At 37.4% G+C, this 10701-nt stretch overlaps 1 long non-coding RNA gene across 1 annotated transcript; it reads left to right on the top strand.

Annotated features, from left to right (window-relative positions):
- The first annotated feature begins 7752 nt into the window (after positions 1 to 7752).
- LOC138581939 (uncharacterized) lies at positions 7753 to 10433 on the top strand. The gene is made up of 3 exons (XR_011304891.1): positions 7753 to 7940; positions 8041 to 8133; positions 10026 to 10433. It is a non-coding gene; the product is annotated as an uncharacterized lncRNA (long non-coding RNA).
- Positions 10434 to 10701: the final 268 nt, after the last annotated feature.

The raw sequence follows: 10701 nt of genomic DNA, 5'->3' as shown, positions 1-10701 counted from the left end.
GAGGTTTACTTGATTACCTAATTAAAGGACTTTATCTGCTTACCGTGTAGCAGATCATTTCATGTACCCATTCAAGCCCATCACAATTATCTTTTCCTTATGCACACCTTATACTGGTTTGATTTCTAAGATGTTTATAGTGGTTTTCAGCTAAATTAATTCATCTGGCTAATATTCATGACTGAACTATTTATTTTATTCAAGAAGGCAGGACTTAAAAAAGAAATAAAATAGGTATTTCATTTTCTGTAAGCTGTTAAAGTCATTAGGAGCTAACAACATATATATTTCTTGGATTGTGTAGAATTAATTTACATGTGTTTAAATCTATTTACAAGCTATAAAATAGGGAACATAGATAATGTACTGTGTGGCTTTTTCACAGCAAGTAATATTGTATATGTAATTTCCTACACATGATACTTTCAGATTTTCAATGGTAAGAGGAAAATTATACAAATATTTGATTCTTTGGGAACATATCTAAATATTAATGAGGAGGAGATGGAAATCATTAGGTAAGAAAAATATTTTTAAAAATGTGATATTTTATTGTAATGGGTTATTTATAATGCACTTAATACCCAGAGGTTTCTAAGCTATCCTCTCGAGATATTTAGGTTCAATGTTGTTAAATGTATAAGTAATGTATAAATGTTATGTATTGCAATTAAAGTTTGTCTTTATTAGAGGGGTATGAGTTTCAACTGTTACATTTTTTATATATGTAGTGTTCATGTTCATGAATGCATGATTTAACTGTGCCAGATGAAAACATTGTAAAATAAACATGGTACTAATATTTAAGTTATTAATACATGGTTGTTGTATTTTTCCTTTTTACTTTGATATAGCAATATTTTCAGTCACATATGGGATCTAAAGAAGTGGAAAATTGAGATCCCAACACAATGGATACAGAAGGACAGTGAGAGCTGTGGTGTTTTTGTCTGCACCGTAGGTCTAATATTATATTTGTAGATGTTTTTAAAACTTCATGTGATGTGTAACCTCAGTTATAGCTAGGGCTAGGCCATGCTTTAAGCGGCATATTTGAGTCATAGACCCAGACTCGATGCAAATGTGTTCATATTTAGTAAAAAGAAAGCTGACAGATTTCCCTTAACAAAGTTACATTAAATTACATCAGTTTTCTTTTGCAAGAATCTGTGATGAGTGCCAGTAACCTTGAAGTTAGAATGCTGCAGTCTTCTATTATAATAAAGCAGTTCCCTGCTCTCCAGGCTTTTCTGGGACAAGCACCAAGTGTTCTGATAAATAGTAAAAAAGAGATAGCAATATGAAGGAACTACAAAACCGCAGAAAGACTACATACCTCCCTCAACAGCTTTAAGCTGATGACGGCTAGAGATGAGCTAAGATAGTGAGTATGTGGAGTTTTGTCCCCTATTGATATCACATTGAGAAAGGTATTGAGGTATTGAAAGGGGAAGTGCTTTTAGGTGCTTCTATGAAGATTACCTAGCATTAATGGTGAGATGAGACCTTTATGAGGCAGGTCGATGTTTTTTGAGGACTATGTTATCTTGGAGATGGTGGACAAGTCTTAAATCCTAAGTAGATGTAGCAGAAATGAGAGGCAATGACAATGATTGATGCTTTAGTGACTATTTTCATTTTAAGGGTGTTGTGCGTAGAGACCATTTGCCCATTATAGTAACAATGTTTCTTTATTATTTTTTTCTCATAATTAAAAGACTTATTTCATACATGAGAGTGTATGAAGCATTCATTAAGTGTTCATTACTCATTGTTTTATGATAAGCATTTGAACATGAACAACGTGTGGGGCATCTATTTAAATGTATTGTGTATTGATGTGTTATATATAGTACATGTTTTTTAGACACATATGAAGGGTTACTGGAAGGTGAGAGCAGTGGACTATCGATATAATATATGTGACTTTGGTAAACCCATCCTGGTCAGGTGAAAGAGATTAGCCGCCCTCCTGCAGGGGTTGTTTCCTACTCCCATTACTGATGCACAGTGACGTGTGTATGTTTTTCGATACCCCTACTGCTACCACATCCTCTGCTGGGGCGGTCTTGGACACTCCCCTGGGGGTGGAGGGAAGGCCTTGGAGGGTGGGGTGATAATAAACATGTTACATGGGCTTAACCGATAACCATTAATTAGTATTTTAATTAATAGACAACTGATACTACAATTCGAGGAATAGAAATAGCGTTAGAAGAACTATCGCAGGATAACCTATGCCACTCAAGACGATATCATGCTTCATGTCTTATGACTATTCTGCAACAGCAAGTATGAGATATTAACCCTATTAGGAATGTAAGAATGAAGTGTGCTTGTATGTGTGTCCATTATATCTATGGTTGAGGACTAGGCTTCCTTCTGCCACTCTGGATATTGAATGGGGGAGTGGTGTGTGTTGCAGATTCACCGGGGTGGAGGAGTGGAAATAAATTCAGTGGGTGATCTTGGCCTTCCCAATTAGCTTCCTGATTCCAAATCTGTAAGCATATTTTCTCGTCCATTCTGGTTTATCATCTGTTGGGAATGAGTGATTATGGGAGACAAATTGTCCAACCTTTTTCCTAGAGTAGGTGTCCTGGCTGGGTAACTTAGGGAATCCACAGTCTACCTTCTCCAGTGCCAGCATACCAGTGTGGGTGGCAGCGGCAGCCCCCCAGCTCCCAGGGTCGTCCTTGTCCCATTTGTAACCCTCAAGCATGAGAATTGGTTAATGAGCTTGATGATTTAAGCCAAGCTCCTGAGCGTAATGTTTATATATTAGCACCATAAAGTACTTATCTGTTGCCATGAAAGATTCAAAAATATAATTATAGCCAAATTAAGCGGTTGCAGTCTTTCTGAAACTTGTTTACAGTTTGTTACATTATAATCTATATACTGTATACTATATATGTAACTACATTATATTTTGTGGGGAGTGTTGCTTTTAATTCAATATGATGTCGGGAAGTACAGTTTGTTGTCAAGTGGCTTTTACATTTTTTATATTAACTAAATATATATTGTAGGAAATACAAAACAGAAATGTAACTTCTGTTCACGAAGAGAGTAAACTGAGCAATGTGGTGTTAAAGTCAACTGAGGATGCAGTAGGAAATAGACCAACTTTAATTGCTCAAGCAGAATTAATTTTGCAACCACTGAAAGAAGAGAGGAAGCCAAAAATAGTATCTGGCACTGAATGTATGGCAGCTGCACACATGGCCTGCATTTATCAAGAAAATGAAACTTCAAAAAATAAGTAAGACATTTAATAAATCAGAATTCCTATTAATGTAAGTAGTGTAAATATTTTCATTAGGTGACTTTTGAGAGCAAATTAAAGTGTACTATATGATATATTTTAGAACAACAAAAGGTTTTCGAAAATGTAATGTGCGTCAAGTGATGTTATGTTAATTAGCTTTCATACTGTGCACCTCACCACCTTAGGGTCTTAAAGCATTGCAACCTTGTCAGTGTGAATGAACTATGTCACCGCCTAGGGCGCAAAGGAGACCGTGGTCTGTGGGGTGAGAAGGAAATGAGGATACAGGCAAGAAGGAATTGGAAACAGTGGGGTAAAGTCGATGATAAACCATAAGACAAAGGTGACAAAGGGAAGGGAGGATAACATGGGCAATGGCTGGAAGCACTAGCTGGGATGCATGTACCATAGGATGGGTTTAGATCGATATGGAGATGAAAAAACGTAAGGAACTATCCATAATGGTCAAATCCTGATGTGAAATACATTGTTAGCTACCGAAGGTAACCTTGGTAGAGAGGTTGCATTGCATGTAATGTTATCCAACATGCTGTTGTTCAAGGTTTATATTACTATGGTGCATTTTCACAGGTGCTTGATGTACAAATGTTATCCTTTGTAATACCATTGCTAAATACTATGTAAAATACATTTGGAATTGACTTCAAATGTTGCACATTATACCAGTAATGGTTGATGGTTAACTTCTATTTTTCTATGTATTTCCATGTGTAGGTCATTGTACCCCAAAGAACAAACACTTCAGTGGATTGAATGCGAGAAGTGCAAAAAGTGGTTGCATTTGGACTGTACAGATTTAGCAGTAACTGGGAATATTTTGGACATGATATTTCACTGTGGTTGTCACAAAAAATTTCCATTACCATTGGAGAGGTTAATATTGCGGTATAATATTATATTGTGTAAACATATATATATATATTGATGTATCAAAATGGTAATGTTTGTTGATATTTATATGGCCCATTTCTGAGGTGTTGCAAACAGATATGGATAAAGGAAAGAAGACCCATTTTTTCATTATCCGTTCGATCACAACATAATCTTTGTGGTGTATACATATGTATATATTGTACAAGAATGTCTAAAATAATGAGCTGAAAATAATGTGGGTGCTACAGCTTGATTAGTTTAGTAAAGAGAGAAGATGCATGCAGGACACAAATTGATCACAAACCTTAATTAAAACTGAAGTACAGGTAATTGACCTGTTAAGTCTTGGTAAACCAAACAGTAAGCAATTACAGACAAAACTGCAATTGCGGATAATGGAATACTTTTAAAGTATGACACGGTTAACAGTGCCATGTCATGCATTAATAATGACACGTTTTCTATCCTGTGCTTTGTCAGAAATGGAATTACAAAAGATGAAGACATTTGAACAGAAGAGCTACTAAGTTATTTTTTATAAAGTAGTTACACCATAAGTTGAATTCAGTTCTTATTTGGCACTTTATGCTTTGCAGTGCTGCGAAGACAAGTGTCACTCACCGGGTGGTAATCCTGATGATACTGCAGAACCTGGCCCGTGACTTGATAGTAGAGCCCTTAGTTAGACCTAAACCAAGGGCCTCCTCTCTGTTGAGGGAAAATAACTCTTTTTAGCAATATGTCCCAAGACTGTTCAGAACAGACAGTGAAGGAGACCGATCGCTCAAAAGAGCGGGAACACACACCGCTATAGACACCGGCTGTAAAGGAAACAACAAGGTTTTTGCTATCAGGTAATGATAATGGGTAAAACAGAGATATATCACAAATAATAATACCTGCACTAAATAGCAGCTAAATCCTCTATGTAACCTGACCCTGGGGACAGAGATAACAATGAGAAAGTGGTAAGCTCAACTAAACAGAACAGGGTCAATGAATGTCTGGTAACTAGGAATGAGCCTATAGTCTTACCGTGTGAAAGGCGTATGAAGAATTTAAGAAGGATATGAGAAAGTCCACAACGACTGGTGCAAAACAACAAATAGGTAAGGTTAGTAAGGGGACTAACCCTGACGGCACGCGGATCACACTAGAGTCGGGGTGGTGCACGTCCCTGCAGAGCGTTCTCGTGCACGAGGAAAAGGTAAGTATCAGGCGGGTAAGAGAACACAACCAGACTTGTAGGTGACAAGGATAACAGTAAAGTAAAGTGTAAACACGGAAAGAAAGTATGAGGTTACCCAGGTAAAGAAATACTTGCGATGTGGCAGAAACCGCAGCAGAGAAGGAATGTCCAAAGCCAATCCATTTAACAACTCAGGTCCGGTACACAGGAAGGAGAGACCAGTGACAAATACAGATTCAAGGAGAGTAGTCCATGGGCAGGCTGAAGGTCCGGTACACAGGAAGGAGAGACCGGTGACAAATGCAGATTCGAGGAGAGTAGTCCGTAGGCAGGCTGAAGGTTCGGTACACAGGAAGACTGATTATAACAAGGAAGTACAAAAGGTGAGAAAAGGACTACCGCGGTTATGGAACAACCGGGAACTTGTAAAGAAGGAGGAACCAGTTACGGAATCCTCAATAGCAGGCAAAGTTTACTACAAGGAAACAAGGTTCTGAACAAAACCACTGTAATAACTTTGATAGGAAGCAAACGTCTGCATTACGTAGAACGTAAAATACGAGTCAATGCGAGGCGCCACGTTTCCCATTGGATGAAACAACCCGGAAGCGCAAGAATGATGGGAAACTTAGTTCTTCCACATTACAACGCATATTGCTGTAACCTCCAGCTTCTATGAAATGGGGCCGCAAAGCGCTGTATTCTGTGAGATAGAAATGTGCCATGTCTGGCTGAACGGCTCCGGACATGATAACGGGTAAGTGTTGATGTCCCAGGAGGTGATCCCAGGAGGGGCCGGCGCTCCCCGTATCATAACAACAAGCTTGTTGGCCATGTGCTATTGTCCCAGCGCAGTTAAATTGTTTAGCATTGACATGGCATTGGTGGTACAAACTGATTCTAGTGCGATGTAACAAATAGTATGTAAATATTTTATTTAACCATTAAATGTGGATGATAATTCATGGTATTAGATCACCGTTTGTATGGATTACAAAGAGAGAAGAGAATTATTAAGAATAAAGTTCATAGTGAAATGTCTTTCGAACCCTGGACATACTAATGTAAACATATATGGAATATGTACTTGCTTTAAAGCTTGTAGCTGGAATCTGATTATTGAAATGCATTTATCTATCACTATGAAATAAGAAATGTCTCAGAAATATATTGATTTGCAAATTCAATTTTACAAGGCTAAAAGAAAAACTTGAAAATGAAGGCATAAAGAATTTACTGAACAAAGATGAAATAAAGGCATGTATAAAAGAATTGTCATATTCATTGCTTAAGTATTGGAATTGTTTGAAAAGTGTACTGTAAATGTTGATTAAAAGTAAAAATAAGATAGTTATTTTCTACATGCAAAGAAATGTACTTTACTGATATAGTAGATTTTAATTATTTTAAAAAAGAATTAATCTCAATATGATAGCTGTATTTCACACTTCCTTGAACATTAATATTTTGGGAGGACAAGCAAAACAGTCAGTCCTCAATGTTTTCACAGCAATTACATGGATCCAGTCTTTTCTTACCAATTGTTCTAAACAAATCAGTGTCGGTCCCTACTTATCTCAAGCACATGCCATGAGATGTGATGTCTAACAGGGTTAAACCCTTTCTACCATCCACAAATTGATCTTTTACATGAAACTGAGGTATCCTTATTTAATAATGCAATAACCTTATTATGGTTGACTTAAAAGGGGGTGATGAAACCACCTGTCAAAATACTGACTAGTCTCTGTTATAGAGTGAAGCACTCTAACTCATTAAAGATCAATAAAAGCAAATCCAAAATGTTTGCGGAAAATGAAAAGCCTAAAAGTTGAAGAACCCTCTGCTGGACAACCTCCTTGGGTAACTTGCGAAAACAGAAATGTGTTGTTAAGAACCTAGGCATTTATATTGATTTTAAGCTACTTTAAAGAGTCAAACCTCATCAATAACTAAATTATGCTTCACGTTAATAGGAAACATCTGATATATCCTTCAGTTTCTATCTCTTTTTTCTCTCTCTCCAGTTAATGGTTATAAACTCCATCTGCTCTCAGGTGGAATATGGAAACTCCTGCTACCTTGGGGTTCCCAAAATACACTATCACTCTACTTCAGAGAGTGCAAAACAGAGCTGCAAGATTGATAATTAAACTTAATAAAGATGACCATGCCAATCAAGCGCCACATAATATTACACATGAACAAAATATGATTTTCTAATACATTGCAGTACAATTTGTATCGGAGACTGTGAAATAATGAAATTGCTGGTTTTGAAAACCACAGTCTGTTTTGTTAATGAATGTTTATGAAGAATACAGGTATATTTAAATTGCAAACTGAGGTAGACCACCTCTTAATGTGATGACAAATAATGGGGGTGTAGACTGTGAATGATAACTGTTAACAAATGTGAAACCTAACCAAAATTCTATGTTCTTTTATCTTAAACAGGAACATGCATCTAATATTATCAAAGGTAGAAAGAAATCAAACCGAATGTTTCTCTTCTCAAATCCAACATATATGCCAAAATTAAAACAGGAACTGAAAATGAGGATGACTATATTCAGCGAAAGTGATGTGAGTAAAAAACGTTATTGTTTTGAAAAACCCTTTGTCTTGTAATTGTTAAAATAACCCCTAACTGAGAATTAGTTAAATGTACTATATTTTATTGTAGACAAGAAGTTTGATGGAAGCAATTAAAAAAGCTCTGACATTTTCATTGTCCTGTAGAAATACATCACTCATGGTCGATGTGTTAATACCAGAGGTAAGGTGATACATGAATGTAAAATAATTAACCACAGCTTTTTATTCAAAAACTGTCAAAGCTTTCTTAAAAAATGCCTAGGATGATTTGGGTGGTGCCGTGTGTGGGCAGTTACCTGCTGTATTGTTTTATCCCAACCGAGAGAGGAGTTGCCTCCCCCAATTCCATTCAGGTGCCTAGGAGAGCCTATTTCAGCTATTGAGTTACTGGTACCTGCCAAGACTGATAAACAATCATTTGGCATAGATAAGTTCCCTGTATTGATGTATGCCAGAAATGTAATGCTCATCTCCTTGACTCCATCAGTACTACGAAAACAATTCCATTTACATTTGATGGCCATGGACTGATGCTGAATCGTTCAAAAACAAAGTGCATGGTGTTATGGCCACCAAGAAGCAAGTACGTGAAGCAAACCATTCAGATCGAGGGAAATACAATCAAACAGGTCAAATCCTTTGACTGTTTCTGCCTGAGGCTCACACACTGGAAAGTAGTTCAGCCAGACTGAGAAAGCTATTTTTAGGCAGATACAGCTAAACCATAAAAAGGGTTATGGGTTGCAGCCCTTAGGCCTGTAATTGATATCTATAAGCTCCCTTGGTGCAAGCATGTGAAAAACTGCTTAATTGAACTAGGCTGCCAGCAGCTTTGGACAAACTCACATAACATCATTTGGCAGGGATAGACGAACAATGACACATGAAATCCACCAGAAGACACAGGAGGATGTTATTGTCATGGGAGAGGGATTCCGCTCAATAGGTTTGTACTGGGACTCAAATTGTCCAATGGTTATGAACAGTATCTGGACTGACATGGTCCTGAGTTAGCAAGGGCGCTCTTGGTTAGATTTACATGTGAAAATGTACCACTAGCTTTGAGTACTCACTGCTGGGGATTGAAAATGACAGATGCATATCCTCAATGCACAAATATCAGAGAGGTAGGGTTGAAAGACTGGCTGCATAACGCTGCTATGTTCTAGGCCGCTTTGTTGATCTCAAGCCGCCCCTTGCACTTTTGAGGGACATGTGCACCAACCACCCCACTGTGCTGACACCGACGACACACTCCCATCCACACTCATGCCATGCCGCCAACCTCCAAAGACAATTACCTGTTTTAAGCCAGCACTCCGTTGTGGACGCATGTCACACTCTTGTCTGTCTGTGAGTCTTTTCATGGCATTGTTGTGAGTGTTGCACTTCCCCTAGCAGTCTGCAGGCCATATTCAGGTTATTTGTATGTTTACAATGTTTATTTATTTATTTATTCAAATTTGTAGAGCGCACGTCAGCCCGGGGGCACCGTGGCGCTTGTTACAGACAATGTCTTAGTTACATAGGATACAATATTTGCATACAAATACAATATTTACAGTAGACATGTACACATTAGCTATGCAGTATATTTACATGGAATCCTGAGGGTTTCATGTTATTTTGCAAGGAATGCGGTTTTCAGTTTCCTGCGAAAAATAGGGAGTGAGTTTTCGGCTCTGATGTTTGCAGGAAGAGCGTTCCAGGTCTTGGCTACAATGTAGGGGAAACCTAGACCTCCGGCTTTGGCTTTTTTGATGCTTGGGATGCAGAGTAGGTTGGAGTATTTCGTTGTGGTGGGACGGGAGGAGGATGGTTTGAAGATGGTTTCTGATAGATAGGACGGGGCGGAGAGGGAAAGGCATTTGTGAGTGAGTGTGAGGATTTTGAGAGTGATCCGCTCTTTGACCGGGAGCCATTGGGCTGAGTGCCTGGCATGGGTGATATGCTCTCTTCTTGGGATACTAAGAGCGGCCCGGAGAGCATTGTTCTGTGCTATCATGTTACACAATTGATGATCAGTTAAAGTAATAGTGACCGAAATGTGGCATTTTGTTTACTTTTTTGCAGATGACAATCAAAATTCTCCAAAAATGTGAAGGACTGAACCGCTATGAAGCTGAACGTATGCTGATCTGTGGATGCACTTTAATTTGTGGAGAAGACGAATAAAAAGAAAAGTAGTAAAAGAAGTTACTATTTATTATTGGTAGCACAGTTTAATTAGACCTTTGCAGGTCAAGTGGTGGTATGTAAACCATTGACTAAGCTGTGATGGTCATGCTCTGCTGAGACGACATTAATAAACGTGATATATATACATTCTACGTAATGTTTTTACGGTTCATTTGCACTATCATTGCACTATTATATTTGTTATATTTATTTAAATAATAATTATTGTACATTACATTGAGTTGTCATAAGATGTGAGAGTCATGCTCTCGTGAAAATAAATATTTAAAATTGGGGTGTCATGTATATAATGTATATATATACATATATATATATATATATATATATACATATATAATTGTTAAATACAATGCTGTTATGGTTTGTTTGCACTATTATATTTGTTTTATTATCTATTTATGTATTTAAATAATAAATAATTTTACTTTAATTGAGTTTGTGCAGTTTGATATTCATTCATGTTTACTAGAAGTATACAGAAAATTGATTGTTGAAACGGCCAAGAAAACATTAAACTAATCCACTGTAGCAAGCGTTTATTGCGAGCATT

Source organism: Ambystoma mexicanum, chromosome 3q, assembly GCF_040938575.1.
Source record: "Ambystoma mexicanum isolate Mex_15411 chromosome 3q, UKY_AmexF1_1, whole genome shotgun sequence".
Classification (NCBI taxonomy): Eukaryota; Metazoa; Chordata; class Amphibia; order Caudata; family Ambystomatidae; genus Ambystoma; species Ambystoma mexicanum.
Note: the sequence above shows the minus strand (reverse complement) of the source record. Positions and strands in the feature narration are given on the sequence as shown.